At 47.8% G+C, this 16912-nt stretch overlaps 37 non-coding genes and 23 pseudogenes across 37 annotated transcripts; all 60 read left to right on the top strand.

Annotated features, from left to right (window-relative positions):
• The first annotated feature begins 89 nt into the window (after window positions 1-89).
• On the top strand, window positions 90-193 carry LOC138546842 (5S ribosomal RNA; annotated as a pseudogene).
• Window positions 194-656: 463 nt separating this feature from the next.
• LOC138549409 (5S ribosomal RNA) lies at window positions 657-775 on the top strand. Its single transcript, XR_011293190.1, has one exon. It is a non-coding gene; the product is annotated as a 5S ribosomal RNA (ribosomal RNA).
• A 106-nt stretch (window positions 776-881) lies between these two features.
• LOC138546684 (5S ribosomal RNA) lies at window positions 882-1000 on the top strand. Its single transcript, XR_011290949.1, has one exon. It is a non-coding gene; the product is annotated as a 5S ribosomal RNA (ribosomal RNA).
• Window positions 1001-1106: 106 nt separating this feature from the next.
• On the top strand, window positions 1107-1215 carry LOC138544233 (5S ribosomal RNA; annotated as a pseudogene).
• Window positions 1216-1321: 106 nt separating this feature from the next.
• Window positions 1322-1440, top strand: LOC138537318 (5S ribosomal RNA). The gene has a single exon (XR_011285458.1). It is a non-coding gene; the product is annotated as a 5S ribosomal RNA (ribosomal RNA).
• A 106-nt stretch (window positions 1441-1546) lies between these two features.
• LOC138537347 (5S ribosomal RNA) lies at window positions 1547-1665 on the top strand. The gene has a single exon (XR_011285486.1). It is a non-coding gene; the product is annotated as a 5S ribosomal RNA (ribosomal RNA).
• Window positions 1666-1771: 106 nt separating this feature from the next.
• On the top strand, window positions 1772-1880 carry LOC138543849 (5S ribosomal RNA; annotated as a pseudogene).
• A 463-nt stretch (window positions 1881-2343) lies between these two features.
• LOC138549410 (5S ribosomal RNA) lies at window positions 2344-2462 on the top strand. The gene has a single exon (XR_011293191.1). It is a non-coding gene; the product is annotated as a 5S ribosomal RNA (ribosomal RNA).
• A 106-nt stretch (window positions 2463-2568) lies between these two features.
• Window positions 2569-2687, top strand: LOC138537390 (5S ribosomal RNA). The gene has a single exon (XR_011285527.1). It is a non-coding gene; the product is annotated as a 5S ribosomal RNA (ribosomal RNA).
• Window positions 2688-2793: 106 nt separating this feature from the next.
• On the top strand, window positions 2794-2912 carry LOC138550791 (5S ribosomal RNA). Its single transcript, XR_011294537.1, has one exon. It is a non-coding gene; the product is annotated as a 5S ribosomal RNA (ribosomal RNA).
• Window positions 2913-3018: 106 nt separating this feature from the next.
• LOC138545733 (5S ribosomal RNA) lies at window positions 3019-3127 on the top strand (annotated as a pseudogene).
• A 106-nt stretch (window positions 3128-3233) lies between these two features.
• LOC138543850 (5S ribosomal RNA) lies at window positions 3234-3342 on the top strand (annotated as a pseudogene).
• Window positions 3343-3805: 463 nt separating this feature from the next.
• On the top strand, window positions 3806-3924 carry LOC138548472 (5S ribosomal RNA). The gene has a single exon (XR_011292273.1). It is a non-coding gene; the product is annotated as a 5S ribosomal RNA (ribosomal RNA).
• A 106-nt stretch (window positions 3925-4030) lies between these two features.
• LOC138545650 (5S ribosomal RNA) lies at window positions 4031-4139 on the top strand (annotated as a pseudogene).
• A 106-nt stretch (window positions 4140-4245) lies between these two features.
• Window positions 4246-4364, top strand: LOC138542624 (5S ribosomal RNA; annotated as a pseudogene).
• A 106-nt stretch (window positions 4365-4470) lies between these two features.
• Window positions 4471-4589, top strand: LOC138546697 (5S ribosomal RNA). The gene has a single exon (XR_011290951.1). It is a non-coding gene; the product is annotated as a 5S ribosomal RNA (ribosomal RNA).
• Window positions 4590-4695: 106 nt separating this feature from the next.
• Window positions 4696-4814, top strand: LOC138548585 (5S ribosomal RNA). Its single transcript, XR_011292381.1, has one exon. It is a non-coding gene; the product is annotated as a 5S ribosomal RNA (ribosomal RNA).
• Window positions 4815-4920: 106 nt separating this feature from the next.
• On the top strand, window positions 4921-5039 carry LOC138537474 (5S ribosomal RNA). Its single transcript, XR_011285607.1, has one exon. It is a non-coding gene; the product is annotated as a 5S ribosomal RNA (ribosomal RNA).
• Window positions 5040-5145: 106 nt separating this feature from the next.
• On the top strand, window positions 5146-5249 carry LOC138546843 (5S ribosomal RNA; annotated as a pseudogene).
• Window positions 5250-5712: 463 nt separating this feature from the next.
• On the top strand, window positions 5713-5831 carry LOC138549411 (5S ribosomal RNA). Its single transcript, XR_011293192.1, has one exon. It is a non-coding gene; the product is annotated as a 5S ribosomal RNA (ribosomal RNA).
• Window positions 5832-5937: 106 nt separating this feature from the next.
• LOC138546708 (5S ribosomal RNA) lies at window positions 5938-6056 on the top strand. The gene has a single exon (XR_011290952.1). It is a non-coding gene; the product is annotated as a 5S ribosomal RNA (ribosomal RNA).
• Window positions 6057-6162: 106 nt separating this feature from the next.
• On the top strand, window positions 6163-6271 carry LOC138544234 (5S ribosomal RNA; annotated as a pseudogene).
• Window positions 6272-6377: 106 nt separating this feature from the next.
• LOC138537319 (5S ribosomal RNA) lies at window positions 6378-6496 on the top strand. The gene has a single exon (XR_011285459.1). It is a non-coding gene; the product is annotated as a 5S ribosomal RNA (ribosomal RNA).
• A 106-nt stretch (window positions 6497-6602) lies between these two features.
• On the top strand, window positions 6603-6721 carry LOC138537358 (5S ribosomal RNA). Its single transcript, XR_011285497.1, has one exon. It is a non-coding gene; the product is annotated as a 5S ribosomal RNA (ribosomal RNA).
• Window positions 6722-6827: 106 nt separating this feature from the next.
• LOC138543851 (5S ribosomal RNA) lies at window positions 6828-6936 on the top strand (annotated as a pseudogene).
• A 463-nt stretch (window positions 6937-7399) lies between these two features.
• Window positions 7400-7518, top strand: LOC138549412 (5S ribosomal RNA). Its single transcript, XR_011293193.1, has one exon. It is a non-coding gene; the product is annotated as a 5S ribosomal RNA (ribosomal RNA).
• Window positions 7519-7624: 106 nt separating this feature from the next.
• LOC138537391 (5S ribosomal RNA) lies at window positions 7625-7743 on the top strand. The gene has a single exon (XR_011285528.1). It is a non-coding gene; the product is annotated as a 5S ribosomal RNA (ribosomal RNA).
• A 106-nt stretch (window positions 7744-7849) lies between these two features.
• LOC138550793 (5S ribosomal RNA) lies at window positions 7850-7968 on the top strand. The gene has a single exon (XR_011294539.1). It is a non-coding gene; the product is annotated as a 5S ribosomal RNA (ribosomal RNA).
• Window positions 7969-8074: 106 nt separating this feature from the next.
• Window positions 8075-8183, top strand: LOC138545734 (5S ribosomal RNA; annotated as a pseudogene).
• Window positions 8184-8289: 106 nt separating this feature from the next.
• On the top strand, window positions 8290-8398 carry LOC138543852 (5S ribosomal RNA; annotated as a pseudogene).
• A 463-nt stretch (window positions 8399-8861) lies between these two features.
• LOC138548473 (5S ribosomal RNA) lies at window positions 8862-8980 on the top strand. Its single transcript, XR_011292274.1, has one exon. It is a non-coding gene; the product is annotated as a 5S ribosomal RNA (ribosomal RNA).
• A 106-nt stretch (window positions 8981-9086) lies between these two features.
• LOC138545651 (5S ribosomal RNA) lies at window positions 9087-9195 on the top strand (annotated as a pseudogene).
• A 106-nt stretch (window positions 9196-9301) lies between these two features.
• LOC138542626 (5S ribosomal RNA) lies at window positions 9302-9420 on the top strand (annotated as a pseudogene).
• Window positions 9421-9526: 106 nt separating this feature from the next.
• LOC138546720 (5S ribosomal RNA) lies at window positions 9527-9645 on the top strand. The gene has a single exon (XR_011290953.1). It is a non-coding gene; the product is annotated as a 5S ribosomal RNA (ribosomal RNA).
• A 106-nt stretch (window positions 9646-9751) lies between these two features.
• On the top strand, window positions 9752-9870 carry LOC138548586 (5S ribosomal RNA). Its single transcript, XR_011292382.1, has one exon. It is a non-coding gene; the product is annotated as a 5S ribosomal RNA (ribosomal RNA).
• Window positions 9871-9976: 106 nt separating this feature from the next.
• Window positions 9977-10095, top strand: LOC138537475 (5S ribosomal RNA). Its single transcript, XR_011285608.1, has one exon. It is a non-coding gene; the product is annotated as a 5S ribosomal RNA (ribosomal RNA).
• Window positions 10096-10201: 106 nt separating this feature from the next.
• LOC138546844 (5S ribosomal RNA) lies at window positions 10202-10305 on the top strand (annotated as a pseudogene).
• Window positions 10306-10768: 463 nt separating this feature from the next.
• LOC138549413 (5S ribosomal RNA) lies at window positions 10769-10887 on the top strand. Its single transcript, XR_011293194.1, has one exon. It is a non-coding gene; the product is annotated as a 5S ribosomal RNA (ribosomal RNA).
• Window positions 10888-10993: 106 nt separating this feature from the next.
• On the top strand, window positions 10994-11112 carry LOC138546732 (5S ribosomal RNA). Its single transcript, XR_011290954.1, has one exon. It is a non-coding gene; the product is annotated as a 5S ribosomal RNA (ribosomal RNA).
• A 106-nt stretch (window positions 11113-11218) lies between these two features.
• LOC138544236 (5S ribosomal RNA) lies at window positions 11219-11327 on the top strand (annotated as a pseudogene).
• A 106-nt stretch (window positions 11328-11433) lies between these two features.
• Window positions 11434-11552, top strand: LOC138537320 (5S ribosomal RNA). The gene has a single exon (XR_011285460.1). It is a non-coding gene; the product is annotated as a 5S ribosomal RNA (ribosomal RNA).
• A 106-nt stretch (window positions 11553-11658) lies between these two features.
• Window positions 11659-11777, top strand: LOC138537370 (5S ribosomal RNA). The gene has a single exon (XR_011285509.1). It is a non-coding gene; the product is annotated as a 5S ribosomal RNA (ribosomal RNA).
• Window positions 11778-11883: 106 nt separating this feature from the next.
• LOC138543853 (5S ribosomal RNA) lies at window positions 11884-11992 on the top strand (annotated as a pseudogene).
• A 463-nt stretch (window positions 11993-12455) lies between these two features.
• On the top strand, window positions 12456-12574 carry LOC138549414 (5S ribosomal RNA). Its single transcript, XR_011293196.1, has one exon. It is a non-coding gene; the product is annotated as a 5S ribosomal RNA (ribosomal RNA).
• A 106-nt stretch (window positions 12575-12680) lies between these two features.
• On the top strand, window positions 12681-12799 carry LOC138537392 (5S ribosomal RNA). Its single transcript, XR_011285529.1, has one exon. It is a non-coding gene; the product is annotated as a 5S ribosomal RNA (ribosomal RNA).
• A 106-nt stretch (window positions 12800-12905) lies between these two features.
• Window positions 12906-13024, top strand: LOC138550794 (5S ribosomal RNA). Its single transcript, XR_011294540.1, has one exon. It is a non-coding gene; the product is annotated as a 5S ribosomal RNA (ribosomal RNA).
• Window positions 13025-13130: 106 nt separating this feature from the next.
• LOC138546901 (5S ribosomal RNA) lies at window positions 13131-13239 on the top strand (annotated as a pseudogene).
• A 106-nt stretch (window positions 13240-13345) lies between these two features.
• On the top strand, window positions 13346-13454 carry LOC138543854 (5S ribosomal RNA; annotated as a pseudogene).
• A 463-nt stretch (window positions 13455-13917) lies between these two features.
• On the top strand, window positions 13918-14036 carry LOC138548474 (5S ribosomal RNA). The gene has a single exon (XR_011292275.1). It is a non-coding gene; the product is annotated as a 5S ribosomal RNA (ribosomal RNA).
• Window positions 14037-14142: 106 nt separating this feature from the next.
• LOC138545652 (5S ribosomal RNA) lies at window positions 14143-14251 on the top strand (annotated as a pseudogene).
• Window positions 14252-14357: 106 nt separating this feature from the next.
• On the top strand, window positions 14358-14476 carry LOC138542627 (5S ribosomal RNA; annotated as a pseudogene).
• Window positions 14477-14582: 106 nt separating this feature from the next.
• On the top strand, window positions 14583-14701 carry LOC138546743 (5S ribosomal RNA). Its single transcript, XR_011290955.1, has one exon. It is a non-coding gene; the product is annotated as a 5S ribosomal RNA (ribosomal RNA).
• Window positions 14702-14807: 106 nt separating this feature from the next.
• LOC138548588 (5S ribosomal RNA) lies at window positions 14808-14926 on the top strand. Its single transcript, XR_011292383.1, has one exon. It is a non-coding gene; the product is annotated as a 5S ribosomal RNA (ribosomal RNA).
• A 106-nt stretch (window positions 14927-15032) lies between these two features.
• Window positions 15033-15151, top strand: LOC138537477 (5S ribosomal RNA). The gene has a single exon (XR_011285610.1). It is a non-coding gene; the product is annotated as a 5S ribosomal RNA (ribosomal RNA).
• A 106-nt stretch (window positions 15152-15257) lies between these two features.
• On the top strand, window positions 15258-15361 carry LOC138546845 (5S ribosomal RNA; annotated as a pseudogene).
• A 463-nt stretch (window positions 15362-15824) lies between these two features.
• On the top strand, window positions 15825-15943 carry LOC138549415 (5S ribosomal RNA). The gene has a single exon (XR_011293197.1). It is a non-coding gene; the product is annotated as a 5S ribosomal RNA (ribosomal RNA).
• A 106-nt stretch (window positions 15944-16049) lies between these two features.
• On the top strand, window positions 16050-16168 carry LOC138546755 (5S ribosomal RNA). The gene has a single exon (XR_011290956.1). It is a non-coding gene; the product is annotated as a 5S ribosomal RNA (ribosomal RNA).
• A 106-nt stretch (window positions 16169-16274) lies between these two features.
• Window positions 16275-16383, top strand: LOC138544237 (5S ribosomal RNA; annotated as a pseudogene).
• A 106-nt stretch (window positions 16384-16489) lies between these two features.
• Window positions 16490-16608, top strand: LOC138537321 (5S ribosomal RNA). Its single transcript, XR_011285461.1, has one exon. It is a non-coding gene; the product is annotated as a 5S ribosomal RNA (ribosomal RNA).
• Window positions 16609-16714: 106 nt separating this feature from the next.
• On the top strand, window positions 16715-16833 carry LOC138537383 (5S ribosomal RNA). The gene has a single exon (XR_011285521.1). It is a non-coding gene; the product is annotated as a 5S ribosomal RNA (ribosomal RNA).
• Window positions 16834-16912: the final 79 nt, after the last annotated feature.

Raw genomic sequence — 16912 nt, forward strand, 5'->3', positions numbered from 1 at the left:
CAGGAAGTGAGCCATTTCACAATTGCCTTTCAAAACTGCAAGGTCTAGCCGACTAGATGCTTAAAAGTACAAAACTCACTAGGCCCAGAGCCTACGGCCACACCACACTGAATGCACCCAGGAAGCTAAGCAGGGTCGGGCCTAGTTAGTACCTGGATGGGAGACTGCCTGGGAATACCAGGTGCTGTAGGCTTTTTTGTGCTCCATGATTAGTAATTGCGCAACTTCTCAATTATTTTTCAAATTTGGTATGTTTCCAAAATAATTGTATCCCGTTTTATAGCGGAAATGTTGGACAACATCATGAGGGCTGGAGCTACCTTTTTACATAGAATTAGCATACAGGTAGTGTGTTCATGGGTAATAAATCGACTTTCACATGTAATGCAGTACAGAGAATATTGAGTCCTTCAAGAGGCATGAAAGAAACCCATTATTGCGTTGATTGTTCTCTCCACCTCCCTGCAACAGACACAGGATGGATGAATTAAAGTTATCCTACCAGACATAGGAGTCCTGAATGGGCCCACCAGTCTTATATATCTCGCCTGATCGAGCCTGATCGAGCGATGAGCGTGGTATCATGTTGCAAGTGGCTGCATGGCTTAGCTTACTAAATGCAAATGCATAAGAGTAATATTCTTAGCATTCCTAGAGCCTACGGCCACACCACACTGAATGCACCCGATCTCGTCTGATCTCGGAAGTTAAGCAGTGTCAGGCCTAGTTAGTACCTGGATGGGAGACCGCCTGGGAATACCAGGTGCTGTAGGCTTTTTTGTGCTCCAAGTTCAGGAAGTGAGCCCTTTCTCAATTGCCTTTTAAAACTGCAAGGTCTAGCCGACTAGATGCTTAAAAGTACAAAACTCACTGGGCCCAGAGCCTACGGCCACACCACACTGAATGCGCCTGATCTCGTCTGATCTCAGAAGCTAAGCAGTGTCGGGCCTAGTTAGTACCTGGATGGGAGACCGCCTGGGAATACCAGGTGCTGTAGGCTTTTTTGTGCTCCAAGTTCAGGAAGTGAGCCATTTCACAATTGCCTTTCAAAACTGCAAGGTCTAGCCGACTAGATGCTTAAAAGTACAAAACTCACAAGGCCCAGAGCCTACGGCCACACCACACTGAATGCGTCTGATCTCGGAAGCTAAGCAGTGTCGGGCCTCGTTAGTACCTGGATGGGAGACCGCCTGGGAATACCAGGTGCTGTAGGCTTTTTTGTGCTCCAAGTTCAGGAAGTGAGCCATTTCACAATTGCCTTTCAAAACTGCAAGGTCTAGCCGACTAGATGCTTAAAAGTACAAAACTCACTAGGCCCAGACCCTACGGCCACACCACACTGAATGCGCCTGATCTCGTCTGATCTCAGAAGCTAAGCAGTGTCGGGCCTAGTTAGTACCTGGATGGGAGACCGCCTGGGAATACCAGGTGCTGTAGGCTTTTTTGTACTCCAAGTTCAGGAAGTGAGCCATTTCTCAATTGCCTTTCAAAACTGCAAGGTCTAGCCGACTAGATGCTTAAAAGTACAAAACTCACAAGGCCCAGAGCCTACGGCCACACCACACTGAATGCGCCCGATCTCGTCTGATCTCGGAAGCTAAGCAGTGTCGGGCCTAGTTAGTACCTGGATGGGAGACCGCCTGGGAATACCAGGTGCTGTAGGCTTTTTTGTACTCCAAGTTCAGGAAGTGAGCCATTTCTCAATTGCCTTTCAAAACTGCAAGGTCTAGCCGACTAGATGCTTAAAAGTACAAAACTCACTAGGCCCAGAGCCTACGGCCACACCACACTGAATGCGCCCGATCTCGGAAGCTAAGCAGGGTCGGGCCTAGTTAGTACCTGGATGGGAGACTGCCTGGGAATACCAGGTGCTGTAGGCTTTTTTGTGCTCCATGATTAGTAATTGCGCAACTTCTCAATTATTTTTCAAATTTGGTATGTTTTCAAAATAATTGTATCCCGTTTTATAGCGGAAATGTTGGACAACATCATGAGGGCTGGAGCTACCTTTTTACATAGAATTAGCATACAGGTAGTGTGTTCATGGGTAATAAATCGACTTTCACATGTAATGCAGTACAGAGAATATTGAGTCCTTCAAGAGGCATGAAAGAAAACCATTATTGTGTTGATTGTTCTCTCCACCTCCCTGCAACAGACACAGGATGGATGAATTAAAGTTATCCTACCAGACATAGGAGTCCTGAATGGGCCCACCAGTCTTATATATCTCGCCTGATCGAGCCTGATCGAGCGATGAGCGTGGTATCATGTTGCAAGTGGCTGCATGGCTTAGCTTACTAAATGCAAATGCATAAGAGTAATATTCTTAGCATTCCTAGAGCCTACGGCCACACCACACTGAATGCACCCGATCTCGTCTGATCTCGGAAGTTAAGCAGTGTCAGGCCTAGTTAGTACCTGGATGGGAGACCGCCTGGGAATACCAGGTGCTGTAGGCTTTTTTGTGCTCCAAGTTCAGGAAGTGAGCCATTTCACAATTGCCTTTCAAAACTGCAAGGTCTAGCCGACTAGATGCTTAAAAGTACAAAACTCACTAGGCCCAGAGCCTACGGCCACACCACACTGAATGCGCCTGATCTCGTCTGATCTCAGAAGCTAAGCAGTGTCGGGCCTAGTTAGTACCTGGATAGGAGACCGCCTGGGAATACCAGGTGCTGTAGGCTTTTTTGTACTCCAAGTTCAGGAAGTGAGCCATTTCTCAATTGCCTTTCAAAACTGCAAGGTCTAGCCGACTAGATGCTTAAAAGTACAAAACTCACAAGGCCCAGAGCCTACGGCCACACCACACTGAATGCGCCCGATCTCGTCTGATCTCGGAAGCTAAGCAGTGTCGGGCCTCGTTAGTACCTGGATGGGAGACCGCCTGGGAATACCAGGTGCTGTAGGCTTTTTTGTGCTCCAAGTTCAGGAAGTGAGCCATTTCACAATTGCCTTTCAAAACTGCAAGGTCTAGCCGACTAGATGCTTAAAAGTACAAAACTCACAAGGCTCAGAGCCTACGGCCACACCACACTGAATGCGTCTGATCTTGGAAGCTAAGCAGTGTCGGGCCTCGTTAGTACCTGGATGGGAGACCGCCTGGGAATACCAGGTGCTGTAGGCTTTTTTGTGCTCCAAGTTCAGGAAGTGAGCCATTTCACAATTGCCTTTCAAAACTGCAAGGTCTAGCCGACTAGATGCTTAAAAGTACAAAACTCACTAGGCCCAGAGCCTACGGCCACACCACACTGAATGCGCCCGATCTCGGAAGCTAAGCAGGGTCGGGCCTAGTTAGTACCTGGATGGGAGACTGCCTGGGAATACCAGGTGCTGTAGGCTTTTTTGTGCTCCATGATTAGTAATTGCGCAACTTCTCAATTATTTTTCAAATTTGGTATGTTTCCAAAATAATTGTATCCCGTTTTATAGCGGAAATGTTGGACAACATCATGAGGGCTGGAGCTACCTTTTTACATAGAATTAGCATACAGGTAGTGTGTTCATGGGTAATAAATCGACTTTCACATGTAATGCAGTACAGAGAATATTGAGTCCTTCAAGAGGCATGAAAGAAAACCATTATTGTGTTGATTGTTCTCTCCACCTCCCTGCAACAGACACAGGATGGATGAATTAAAGTTATCCTACCAGACATAGGAGTCCTGAATGGGCCCACCAGTCTTATATATCTCGCCTGATCGAGCCTGATCGAGCGATGAGCGTGGTATCATGTTGCAAGTGGCTGCATGGCTTAGCTTACTAAATGCAAATGCATAAGAGTAATATTCTTAGCATTTCTAGAGCCTACGGCCACACCACACTGAATGCACCCGATCTCGTCTGATCTCGGAAGTTAAGCAGTGTTAGGCCTAGATAGTACCTGGATGGGAGACCGCCTGGGAATACCAGGTGCTGTAGGCTTTTTTGTGCTCCAAGTTCAGGAAGTGAGCCATTTCACAATTGCCTTTCAAAACTGCAAGGTCTAGCCGACTAGATGCTTAAAAGTACAAAACTCACAAGGCCCAGAGCCTACGGCCACACCACACTGAATGCGTCTGATCTCGGAAGCTAAGCTGTGTCGGGCCTCGTTAGTACCTGGATGGGAGACCGCCTGGGAATACCAGGTGCTGTAGGCTTTTTTGTGCTCCAAGTTCAGGAAGTGAGCCATTTCTCAATTGCCATTCAAAACTGCAAGGTCTAGCTGACTAGATGCTTAAAAGTACAAAACTCACTAGGCCCAGAGACTACGGACACACCACACTGATTGCGCCCGATCTCGTCTGATCTCGGAAACTAAGCAGTGTCGGGCCTAGTTAGTACCTGGATGGGAGACCACCTGGGAATACCAGGTGCTGTAGGTTTTTTTGTGCTCCAAGTTCAGGAAGTGAGCCATTTCACAATTGCCTTTCAAAACTGCAAGGTCTAGCCGACTAGATGCTTAAAAGTACAAAACTCACTAGGCCCAGAGCCTACGGCCACACCACACTGAATGCGCCTGATCTCGTCTGATCTCAGAAGCTAAGCAGTGTCGGGCCTAGTTAGTACCTGGATGGGAGACCGCCTGGGAATACCAGGTGCTGTAGGCTTTTTTGTACTCCAAGTTCAGGAAGTGAGCCATTTCTCAATTGCCTTTCAAAACTGCAAGGTCTAGCCGACTAGATGCTTAAAAGTACAAAACTCACAAGGCCCAGAGCCTACGGCCACACCACACTGAATGCGCCCGATCTCGTCTGATCTCGGAAGCTAAGCAGTGTCGGGCCTTGTTAGTACCTGGATGGGAGACCGCCTGGGAATACCAGGTGCTGTAGGCTTTTTTGTGCTCCAAGTTCAGGAAGTGAGCCCTTTCTCAATTGCCTTTTAAAACTGCAAGGTCTAGCCGACTAGATGCTTAAAAGTACAAAACTCACAAGGCCCAGAGCCTATGGCCACACCACACTGAATGCGCCTGATCTCGTCTGATCTCAGAAGCTAAGCAGTGTCGGGCCTCGTTAGTACCTGGATGGGAGACCGCCTGGGAATACCAGGTGCTGTAGGCTTTTTTGTGCTCCAAGTTCAGGAAGTGAGCCATTTCACAATTGCCTTTCAAAACTGCAAGGTCTAGCCGACTAGATGCTTAAAAGTACAAAACTCACTAGGCCCAGAGCCTACGGCCACACCACACTGAATGCACCCAGGAAGCTAAGCAGGGTCGGGCCTAGTTAGTACCTGGATGGGAGACTGCCTGGGAATACCAGGTGCTGTAGGCTTTTTTGTGCTCCATGATTAGTAATTGCGCAACTTCTCAATTATTTTTCAAATTTGGTATGTTTCCAAAATAATTGTATCCCGTTTTATAGCGGAAATGTTGGACAACATCATGAGGGCTGGAGCTACCTTTTTACATAGAATTAGCATACAGGTAGTGTGTTCATGGGTAATAAATCGACTTTCACATGTAATGCAGTACAGAGAATATTGAGTCCTTCAAGAGGCATGAAAGAAACCCATTATTGCGTTGATTGTTCTCTCCACCTCCCTGCAACAGACACAGGATGGATGAATTAAAGTTATCCTACCAGACATAGGAGTCCTGAATGGGCCCACCAGTCTTATATATCTCGCCTGATCGAGCCTGATCGAGCGATGAGCGTGGTATCATGTTGCAAGTGGCTGCATGGCTTAGCTTACTAAATGCAAATGCATAAGAGTAATATTCTTAGCATTCCTAGAGCCTACGGCCACACCACACTGAATGCACCCGATCTCGTCTGATCTCGGAAGTTAAGCAGTGTCAGGCCTAGTTAGTACCTGGATGGGAGACCGCCTGGGAATACCAGGTGCTGTAGGCTTTTTTGTGCTCCAAGTTCAGGAAGTGAGCCCTTTCTCAATTGCCTTTTAAAACTGCAAGGTCTAGCCGACTAGATGCTTAAAAGTACAAAACTCACTGGGCCCAGAGCCTACGGCCACACCACACTGAATGCGCCTGATCTCGTCTGATCTCAGAAGCTAAGCAGTGTCGGGCCTAGTTAGTACCTGGATGGGAGACCGCCTGGGAATACCAGGTGCTGTAGGCTTTTTTGTGCTCCAAGTTCAGGAAGTGAGCCATTTCACAATTGCCTTTCAAAACTGCAAGGTCTAGCCGACTAGATGCTTAAAAGTACAAAACTCACAAGGCCCAGAGCCTACGGCCACACCACACTGAATGCGTCTGATCTCGGAAGCTAAGCAGTGTCGGGCCTCGTTAGTACCTGGATGGGAGACCGCCTGGGAATACCAGGTGCTGTAGGCTTTTTTGTGCTCCAAGTTCAGGAAGTGAGCCATTTCACAATTGCCTTTCAAAACTGCAAGGTCTAGCCGACTAGATGCTTAAAAGTACAAAACTCACTAGGCCCAGACCCTACGGCCACACCACACTGAATGCGCCTGATCTCGTCTGATCTCAGAAGCTAAGCAGTGTCGGGCCTAGTTAGTACCTGGATGGGAGACCGCCTGGGAATACCAGGTGCTGTAGGCTTTTTTGTACTCCAAGTTCAGGAAGTGAGCCATTTCTCAATTGCCTTTCAAAACTGCAAGGTCTAGCCGACTAGATGCTTAAAAGTACAAAACTCACAAGGCCCAGAGCCTACGGCCACACCACACTGAATGCGCCCGATCTCGTCTGATCTCGGAAGCTAAGCAGTGTCGGGCCTAGTTAGTACCTGGATGGGAGACCGCCTGGGAATACCAGGTGCTGTAGGCTTTTTTGTACTCCAAGTTCAGGAAGTGAGCCATTTCTCAATTGCCTTTCAAAACTGCAAGGTCTAGCCGACTAGATGCTTAAAAGTACAAAACTCACTAGGCCCAGAGCCTACGGCCACACCACACTGAATGCGCCCGATCTCGGAAGCTAAGCAGGGTCGGGCCTAGTTAGTACCTGGATGGGAGACTGCCTGGGAATACCAGGTGCTGTAGGCTTTTTTGTGCTCCATGATTAGTAATTGCGCAACTTCTCAATTATTTTTCAAATTTGGTATGTTTCCAAAATAATTGTATCCCGTTTTATAGCGGAAATGTTGGACAACATCATGAGGGCTGGAGCTACCTTTTTACATAGAATTAGCATACAGGTAGTGTGTTCATGGGTAATAAATCGACTTTCACATGTAATGCAGTACAGAGAATATTGAGTCCTTCAAGAGGCATGAAAGAAAACCATTATTGTGTTGATTGTTCTCTCCACCTCCCTGCAACAGACACAGGATGGATGAATTAAAGTTATCCTACCAGACATAGGAGTCCTGAATGGGCCCACCAGTCTTATATATCTCGCCTGATCGAGCCTGATCGAGCGATGAGCGTGGTATCATGTTGCAAGTGGCTGCATGGCTTAGCTTACTAAATGCAAATGCATAAGAGTAATATTCTTAGCATTCCTAGAGCCTACGGCCACACCACACTGAATGCACCCGATCTCGTCTGATCTCGGAAGTTAAGCAGTGTCAGGCCTAGTTAGTACCTGGATGGGAGACCGCCTGGGAATACCAGGTGCTGTAGGCTTTTTTGTGCTCCAAGTTCAGGAAGTGAGCCATTTCACAATTGCCTTTCAAAACTGCAAGGTCTAGCCGACTAGATGCTTAAAAGTACAAAACTCACTAGGCCCAGAGCCTACGGCCACACCACACTGAATGCGCCTGATCTCGTCTGATCTCAGAAGCTAAGCAGTGTCGGGCCTAGTTAGTACCTGGATAGGAGACCGCCTGGGAATACCAGGTGCTGTAGGCTTTTTTGTACTCCAAGTTCAGGAAGTGAGCCATTTCTCAATTGCCTTTCAAAACTGCAAGGTCTAGCCGACTAGATGCTTAAAAGTACAAAACTCACAAGGCCCAGAGCCTACGGCCACACCACACTGAATGCGCCCGATCTCGTCTGATCTCGGAAGCTAAGCAGTGTCGGGCCTCGTTAGTACCTGGATGGGAGACCGCCTGGGAATACCAGGTGCTGTAGGCTTTTTTGTGCTCCAAGTTCAGGAAGTGAGCCATTTCACAATTGCCTTTCAAAACTGCAAGGTCTAGCCGACTAGATGCTTAAAAGTACAAAACTCACAAGGCTCAGAGCCTACGGCCACACCACACTGAATGCGTCTGATCTTGGAAGCTAAGCAGTGTCGGGCCTCGTTAGTACCTGGATGGGAGACCGCCTGGGAATACCAGGTGCTGTAGGCTTTTTTGTGCTCCAAGTTCAGGAAGTGAGCCATTTCACAATTGCCTTTCAAAACTGCAAGGTCTAGCCGACTAGATGCTTAAAAGTACAAAACTCACTAGGCCCAGAGCCTACGGCCACACCACACTGAATGCGCCCGATCTCGGAAGCTAAGCAGGGTCGGGCCTAGTTAGTACCTGGATGGGAGACTGCCTGGGAATACCAGGTGCTGTAGGCTTTTTTGTGCTCCATGATTAGTAATTGCGCAACTTCTCAATTATTTTTCAAATTTGGTATGTTTCCAAAATAATTGTATCCCGTTTTATAGCGGAAATGTTGGACAACATCATGAGGGCTGGAGCTACCTTTTTACATAGAATTAGCATACAGGTAGTGTGTTCATGGGTAATAAATCGACTTTCACATGTAATGCAGTACAGAGAATATTGAGTCCTTCAAGAGGCATGAAAGAAAACCATTATTGTGTTGATTGTTCTCTCCACCTCCCTGCAACAGACACAGGATGGATGAATTAAAGTTATCCTACCAGACATAGGAGTCCTGAATGGGCCCACCAGTCTTATATATCTCGCCTGATCGAGCCTGATCGAGCGATGAGCGTGGTATCATGTTGCAAGTGGCTGCATGGCTTAGCTTACTAAATGCAAATGCATAAGAGTAATATTCTTAGCATTTCTAGAGCCTACGGCCACACCACACTGAATGCACCCGATCTCGTCTGATCTCGGAAGTTAAGCAGTGTTAGGCCTAGATAGTACCTGGATGGGAGACCGCCTGGGAATACCAGGTGCTGTAGGCTTTTTTGTGCTCCAAGTTCAGGAAGTGAGCCATTTCACAATTGCCTTTCAAAACTGCAAGGTCTAGCCGACTAGATGCTTAAAAGTACAAAACTCACAAGGCCCAGAGCCTACGGCCACACCACACTGAATGCGTCTGATCTCGGAAGCTAAGCTGTGTCGGGCCTCGTTAGTACCTGGATGGGAGACCGCCTGGGAATACCAGGTGCTGTAGGCTTTTTTGTGCTCCAAGTTCAGGAAGTGAGCCATTTCTCAATTGCCATTCAAAACTGCAAGGTCTAGCTGACTAGATGCTTAAAAGTACAAAACTCACTAGGCCCAGAGACTACGGACACACCACACTGATTGCGCCCGATCTCGTCTGATCTCGGAAACTAAGCAGTGTCGGGCCTAGTTAGTACCTGGATGGGAGACCACCTGGGAATACCAGGTGCTGTAGGTTTTTTTGTGCTCCAAGTTCAGGAAGTGAGCCATTTCACAATTGCCTTTCAAAACTGCAAGGTCTAGCCGACTAGATGCTTAAAAGTACAAAACTCACTAGGCCCAGAGCCTACGGCCACACCACACTGAATGCGCCTGATCTCGTCTGATCTCAGAAGCTAAGCAGTGTCGGGCCTAGTTAGTACCTGGATGGGAGACCGCCTGGGAATACCAGGTGCTGTAGGCTTTTTTGTACTCCAAGTTCAGGAAGTGAGCCATTTCTCAATTGCCTTTCAAAACTGCAAGGTCTAGCCGACTAGATGCTTAAAAGTACAAAACTCACAAGGCCCAGAGCCTACGGCCACACCACACTGAATGCGCCCGATCTCGTCTGATCTCGGAAGCTAAGCAGTGTCGGGCCTTGTTAGTACCTGGATGGGAGACCGCCTGGGAATACCAGGTGCTGTAGGCTTTTTTGTGCTCCAAGTTCAGGAAGTGAGCCCTTTCTCAATTGCCTTTTAAAACTGCAAGGTCTAGCCGACTAGATGCTTAAAAGTACAAAACTCACAAGGCCCAGAGCCTATGGCCACACCACACTGAATGCGCCTGATCTCGTCTGATCTCAGAAGCTAAGCAGTGTCGGGCCTCGTTAGTACCTGGATGGGAGACCGCCTGGGAATACCAGGTGCTGTAGGCTTTTTTGTGCTCCAAGTTCAGGAAGTGAGCCATTTCACAATTGCCTTTCAAAACTGCAAGGTCTAGCCGACTAGATGCTTAAAAGTACAAAACTCAGTAGGCCCAGAGCCTACGGCCACACCACACTGAATGCACCCAGGAAGCTAAGCAGGGTCGGGCCTAGTTAGTACCTGGATGGGAGACTGCCTGGGAATACCAGGTGCTGTAGGCTTTTTTGTGCTCCATGATTAGTAATTGCGCAACTTCTCAATTATTTTTCAAATTTGGTATGTTTCCAAAATAATTGTATCCCGTTTTATAGCGGAAATGTTGGACAACATCATGAGGGCTGGAGCTACCTTTTTACATAGAATTAGCATACAGGTAGTGTGTTCATGGGTAATAAATCGACTTTCACATGTAATGCAGTACAGAGAATATTGAGTCCTTCAAGAGGCATGAAAGAAACCCATTATTGCGTTGATTGTTCTCTCCACCTCCCTGCAACAGACACAGGATGGATGAATTAAAGTTATCCTACCAGACATAGGAGTCCTGAATGGGCCCACCAGTCTTATATATCTCGCCTGATCGAGCCTGATCGAGCGATGAGCGTGGTATCATGTTGCAAGTGGCTGCATGGCTTAGCTTACTAAATGCAAATGCATAAGAGTAATATTCTTAGCATTCCTAGAGCCTACGGCCACACCACACTGAATGCACCCGATCTCGTCTGATCTCGGAAGTTAAGCAGTGTCAGGCCTAGTTAGTACCTGGATGGGAGACCGCCTGGGAATACCAGGTGCTGTAGGCTTTTTTGTGCTCCAAGTTCAGGAAGTGAGCCCTTTCTCAATTGCCTTTTAAAACTGCAAGGTCTAGCCGACTAGATGCTTAAAAGTACAAAACTCACTGGGCCCAGAGCCTACGGCCACACCACACTGAATGCGCCTGATCTCGTCTGATCTCAGAAGCTAAGCAGTGTCGGGCCTAGTTAGTACCTGGATGGGAGACCGCCTGGGAATACCAGGTGCTGTAGGCTTTTTTGTGCTCCAAGTTCAGGAAGTGAGCCATTTCACAATTGCCTTTCAAAACTGCAAGGTCTAGCCGACTAGATGCTTAAAAGTACAAAACTCACAAGGCCCAGAGCCTACGGCCACACCACACTGAATGCGTCTGATCTCGGAAGCTAAGCAGTGTCGGGCCTCGTTAGTACCTGGATGGGAGACCGCCTGGGAATACCAGGTGCTGTAGGCTTTTTTGTGCTCCAAGTTCAGGAAGTGAGCCATTTCACAATTGCCTTTCAAAACTGCAAGGTCTAGCCGACTAGATGCTTAAAAGTACAAAACTCACTAGGCCCAGACCCTACGGCCACACCACACTGAATGCGCCTGATCTCGTCTGATCTCAGAAGCTAAGCAGTGTCGGGCCTAGTTAGTACCTGGATGGGAGACCGCCTGGGAATACCAGGTGCTGTAGGCTTTTTTGTACTCCAAGTTCAGGAAGTGAGCCATTTCTCAATTGCCTTTCAAAACTGCAAGGTCTAGCCGACTAGATGCTTAAAAGTACAAAACTCACAAGGCCCAGAGCCTACGGCCACACCACACTGAATGCGCCCGATCTCGTCTGATCTCGGAAGCTAAGCAGTGTCGGGCCTAGTTAGTACCTGGATGGGAGACCGCCTGGGAATACCAGGTGCTGTAGGCTTTTTTGTACTCCAAGTTCAGGAAGTGAGCCATTTCTCAATTGCCTTTCAAAACTGCAAGGTCTAGCCGACTAGATGCTTAAAAGTACAAAACTCACTAGGCCCAGAGCCTACGGCCACACCACACTGAATGCGCCCGATCTCGGAAGCTAAGCAGGGTCGGGCCTAGTTAGTACCTGGATGGGAGACTGCCTGGGAATACCAGGTGCTGTAGGCTTTTTTGTGCTCCATGATTAGTAATTGCGCAACTTCTCAATTATTTTTCAAATTTGGTATGTTTCCAAAATAATTGTATCCCGTTTTATAGCGGAAATGTTGGACAACATCATGAGGGCTGGAGCTACCTTTTTACATAGAATTAGCATACAGGTAGTGTGTTCATGGGTAATAAATCGACTTTCACATGTAATGCAGTACAGAGAATATTGAGTCCTTCAAGAGGCATGAAAGAAAACCATTATTGTGTTGATTGTTCTCTCCACCTCCCTGCAACAGACACAGGATGGATGAATTAAAGTTATCCTACCAGACATAGGAGTCCTGAATGGGCCCACCAGTCTTATATATCTCGCCTGATCGAGCCTGATCGAGCGATGAGCGTGGTATCATGTTGCAAGTGGCTGCATGGCTTAGCTTACTAAATGCAAATGCATAAGAGTAATATTCTTAGCATTCCTAGAGCCTACGGCCACACCACACTGAATGCACCCGATCTCGTCTGATCTCGGAAGTTAAGCAGTGTCAGGCCTAGTTAGTACCTGGATGGGAGACCGCCTGGGAATACCAGGTGCTGTAGGCTTTTTTGTGCTCCAAGTTCAGGAAGTGAGCCATTTCACAATTGCCTTTCAAAACTGCAAGGTCTAGCCGACTAGATGCTTAAAAGTACAAAACTCACTAGGCCCAGAGCCTACGGCCACACCACACTGAATGCGCCTGATCTCGTCTGATCTCAGAAGCTAAGCAGTGTCGGGCCTAGTTAGTACCTGGATAGGAGACCGCCTGGGAATACCAGGTGCTGTAGGCTTTTTTGTACTCCAAGTTCAGGAAGTGAGCCATTTCTCAATTGCCTTTCAAAACTGCAAGGTCTAGCCGACTAGATGCTTAAAAGTACAAAACTCACAAGGCCCAGAGCCTACGGCCACACCACACTGAATGCGCCCGATCTCGTCTGATCTCGGAAGCTAAGCAGTGTCGGGCCTCGTTAGTACCTGGATGGGAGACCGCCTGGGAATACCAGGTGCTGTAGGCTTTTTTGTGCTCCAAGTTCAGGAAGTGAGCCATTTCACAATTGCCTTTCAAAACTGCAAGGTCTAGCCGACTAGATGCTTAAAAGTACAAAACTCACAAGGCTCAGAGCCTACGGCCACACCACACTGAATGCGTCTGATCTTGGAAGCTAAGTAGTGTCGGGCCTCGTTAGTACCTGGATGGGAGACCGCCTGGGAATACCAGGTGCTGTAGGCTTTTTTGTGCTCCAAGTTCAGGAAGTGAGCCATTTCACAATTGCCTTTCAAAACTGCAAGGTCTAGCCGACTAGATGCTTAAAAGTACAAAACTCACTAGGCCCAGAGCCTACGGCCACACCACACTGAATGCGCCCGATCTCGGAAGCTAAGCAGGGTCGGGCCTAGTTAGTACCTGGATGGGAGACTGCCTGGGAATACCAGGTGCTGTAGGCTTTTTTGTGCTCCATGATTAGTAATTGCGCAACTTCTCAATTATTTTTCAAATTTGGTATGTTTCCAAAATAATTGTATCCCGTTTTATAGCGGAAATGTTGGACAACATCATGAGGGCTGGAGCTACCTTTTTACATAGAATTAGCATACAGGTAGTGTGTTCATGGGTAATAAATCGACTTTCACATGTAATGCAGTACAGAGAATATTGAGTCCTTCAAGAGGCATGAAAGAAAACCATTATTGTGTTGATTGTTCTCTCCACCTCCCTGCAACAGACACAGGATGGATGAATTAAAGTTATCCTACCAGACATAGGAGTCCTGAATGGGCCCACCAGTCTTATATATCTCGCCTGATCGAGCCTGATCGAGCGATGAGCGTGGTATCATGTTGCAAGTGGCTGCATGGCTTAGCTTACTAAATGCAAATGCATAAGAGTAATATTCTTAGCATTTCTAGAGCCTACGGCCACACCACACTGAATGCACCCGATCTCGTCTGATCTCGGAAGTTAAGCAGTGTTAGGCCTAGATAGTACCTGGATGGGAGACCGCCTGGGAATACCAGGTGCTGTAGGCTTTTTTGTGCTCCAAGTTCAGGAAGTGAGCCATTTCACAATTGCCTTTCAAAACTGCAAGGTCTAGCCGACTAGATGCTTAAAAGTACAAAACTCACAAGGCCCAGAGCCTACGGCCACACCACACTGAATGCGTCTGATCTCGGAAGCTAAGCTGTGTCGGGCCTCGTTAGTACCTGGATGGGAGACCGCCTGGGAATACCAGGTGCTGTAGGCTTTTTTGTGCTCCAAGTTCAGGAAGTGAGCCATTTCTCAATTGCCATTCAAAACTGCAAGGTCTAGCTGACTAGATGCTTAAAAGTACAAAACTCACTAGGCCCAGAGACTACGGACACACCACACTGATTGCGCCCGATCTCGTCTGATCTCGGAAACTAAGCAGTGTCGGGCCTAGTTAGTACCTGGATGGGAGACCACCTGGGAATACCAGGTGCTGTAGGTTTTTTTGTGCTCCAAGTTCAGGAAGTGAGCCATTTCACAATTGCCTTTCAAAACTGCAAGGTCTAGCCGACTAGATGCTTAAAAGTACAAAACTCACTAGGCCCAGAGCCTACGGCCACACCACACTGAATGCGCCTGATCTCGTCTGATCTCAGAAGCTAAGCAGTGTCGGGCCTAGTTAGTACCTGGATGGGAGACCGCCTGGGAATACCAGGTGCTGTAGGCTTTTTTGTACTCCAAGTTCAGGAAGTGAGCCATTTCTCAATTGCCTTTCAAAACTGCAAGGTCTAGCCGACTAGATGCTTAAAAGTACAAAACTCACAAGGCCCAGAGCCTACGGCCACACCACACTGAATGCGCCCGATCTCGTCTGATCTCGGAAGCTAAGCAGTGTCGGGCCTTGTTAGTACCTGGATGGGAGACCGCCTGGGAATACCAGGTGCTGTAGGCTTTTTTGTGCTCCAAGTTCAGGAAGTGAGCCCTTTCTCAATTGCCTTTTAAAACTGCAAGGTCTAGCCGACTAGATGCTTAAAAGTACAAAACTCACAAGGCCCAGAGCCTATGGCCACACCACACTGAATGCGCCTGATCTCGTCTGATCTCAGAAGCTAAGCAGTGTCGGGCCTCGTTAGTACCTGGATGGGAGACCGCCTGGGAATACCAGGTGCTGTAGGCTTTTTTGTGCTCCAAGTTCAGGAAGTGAGCCGTTTCACAATTGCCTTTCAAAACTGCAAGGTCTAGCCGACTAGATGCTTAAAAGTACAAAACTCACTAGGCCCAGAGCCTACGGCCACACCACACTGAATGCACCCAGGAAGCTAAGCAGGGTCGGGCCTAGTTAGTACCTGGATGGGAGACTGCCTGGGAATACCAGGTGCTGTAGGCTTTTTTGTGCTCCATGATTAGTAATTGCGCAACTTCTCAATTATTTTTCAAATTTGGTATGTTTCCAAAATAATTGTATCCCGTTTTATAGCGGAAATGTTGGACAACATCATGAGGGCTGGAGCTACCTTTTTACATAGAATTAGCATACAGGTAGTGTGTTCATGGGTAATAAATCGACTTTCACATGTAATGCAGTACAGAGAATATTGAGTCCTTCAAGAGGCATGAAAGAAACCCATTATTGCGTTGATTGTTCTCTCCACCTCCCTGCAACAGACACAGGATGGATGAATTAAAGTTATCCTACCAGACATAGGAGTCCTGAATGGGCCCACCAGTCTTATATATCTCGCCTGATCGAGCCTGATCGAGCGATGAGCGTGGTATCATGTTGCAAGTGGCTGCATGGCTTAGCTTACTAAATGCAAATGCATAAGAGTAATATTCTTAGCATTCCTAGAGCCTACGGCCACACCACACTGAATGCACCCGATCTCGTCTGATCTCGGAAGTTAAGCAGTGTCAGGCCTAGTTAGTACCTGGATGGGAGACCGCCTGGGAATACCAGGTGCTGTAGGCTTTTTTGTGCTCCAAGTTCAGGAAGTGAGCCCTTTCTCAATTGCCTTTTAAAACTGCAAGGTCTAGCCGACTAGATGCTTAAAAGTACAAAACTCACTGGGCCCAGAGCCTACGGCCACACCACACTGAATGCGCCTGATCTCGTCTGATCTCAGAAGCTAAGCAGTGTCGGGCCTAGTTAGTACCTGGATGGGAGACCGCCTGGGAATACCAGGTGCTGTAGGCTTTTTTGTGCTCCAAGTTCAGGAAGTGAGCCATTTCACAATTGCCTTTCAAAACTGCAAGGTCTAGCCGACTAGATGCTTAAAAGTACAAAACTCACAAGGCCCAGAGCCTACGGCCACACCACACTGAATGCGTCTGATCTCGGAAGCTAAGCAGTGTCGGGCCTCGTTAGTACCTGGATGGGAGACCGCCTGGGAATACCAGGTGCTGTAGGCTTTTTTGTGCTCCAAGTTCAGGAAGTGAGCCATTTCACAATTGCCTTTCAAAACTGCAAGGTCTAGCCGACTAGATGCTTAAAAGTACAAAACTCACTAGGCCCAGACCCTACGGCCACACCACACTGAATGCGCCTGATCTCGTCTGATCTCAGAAGCTAAGCAGTGTCGGGCCTAGTTAGTACCTGGATGGGAGACCGCCTGGGAATACCAGGTGCTGTAGGCTTTTTTGTACTCCAAGTTCAGGAAGTGAGCCATTTCTCAATTGCCTTTCAAAACTGCAAGGTCTAGCCGACTAGATGCTTAAAAGTACAAAACTCACAAGGCCCAGAGCCTACGGCCACACCACACTGAATGCGCCCGATCTCGTCTGATCTCGGAAGCTAAGCAGTGTCGGGCCTAGTTAGTACCTGGATGGGAGACCGCCTGGGAATACCAGGTGCTGTAGGCTTTTTTGTACTCCAAGTTCAGGAAGTGAGCCATTTCTCAATTGCCTTTCAAAACTGCAAGGTCTAGCCGACTAGATGCTT

The sequence above is a fragment of the Ambystoma mexicanum genome, unplaced genomic scaffold (genome assembly GCF_040938575.1).
Source record: "Ambystoma mexicanum isolate Mex_15411 unplaced genomic scaffold, UKY_AmexF1_1 Mex_scaf10, whole genome shotgun sequence".
NCBI classification, from domain to species: domain Eukaryota; kingdom Metazoa; phylum Chordata; class Amphibia; order Caudata; family Ambystomatidae; genus Ambystoma; species Ambystoma mexicanum.